The 725-nt window shown below is 52.4% G+C and overlaps 1 protein-coding gene across 1 annotated transcript in view; it reads left to right on the plus strand.

Annotated features, from left to right (window-relative positions):
* Positions 1-725, plus strand: part of DSTYK (dual serine/threonine and tyrosine protein kinase) — a 46,060-nt gene that overhangs the window by 44,022 nt on the left and 1,313 nt on the right. The window lies entirely within an intron of this gene.

The raw sequence follows: 725 nt of genomic DNA on the forward strand, positions 1-725 counted from the left end.
GAACTAAAATGAGCAGGATAAAAAAGGGACTTTTGGCTGAGCAGCTCTTCTCCAGCAGCACAGGAGCTGTGCCTGCACACCCTGAAACCACAGAGCAGCACAAGCCTTGTGATGTAACCCAGCCCCCAGAGCCAGCCAGGCCTGATCCCCTGAGGAATGTTTAATCCCATGCAGTTCCTGGAGGTTTCTGTGCATCCAAATGCTCCATGTGCAGCATTGCTGGGTGTGGAGAGAGCCACTGGGACAGGTGTTCCCCAAAACAGAAACTCACTCCTGTGCCTGGGTGGGTCCAGTGAGTCCTGGGTTTTGTTGGCAGCTCAATCCTTTGTGCTGTGTCCTGGGATCAGGATGCTTTATCCCTCGTCCATTAGTTCCTGTCCACGTAAACTCTCCCCTTCTCATGTGAGAAAGATTAACTCAGATGAGTGAGTCTCACACTTGGCCAGGAGGCTGCACTTGCTGCTCATTCCCAGGTTGAGCTGGCTCCCAAAGGCACTGGAATGTGCAGGTGGGTGGGGGGGGAACCTGTTTCCTTAGAATTCATTTTGCTCCTAAATAGTTGCAGAGAGGAGACTCCAGTGGAACTAAATGTACTGGGAGAGCTGGGGGGGCTCAGCCTGCAGAAGAGAAGGCTCCAGGGAGACCTTAAAGCCTAAAAAGGGCTTAAAAAAGGAGGGAGAGGGACTTTTTGTGTGGACAGAGAGTGACAGGACAAGGGGTGATGG

This window comes from Manacus vitellinus, unplaced genomic scaffold (assembly GCF_001715985.3).
Source record: "Manacus vitellinus isolate BGI_N305 unplaced genomic scaffold, ASM171598v3 scaffold_47_pilon, whole genome shotgun sequence".
NCBI lineage: Eukaryota > Metazoa > Chordata > Aves > Passeriformes > Pipridae > Manacus > Manacus vitellinus.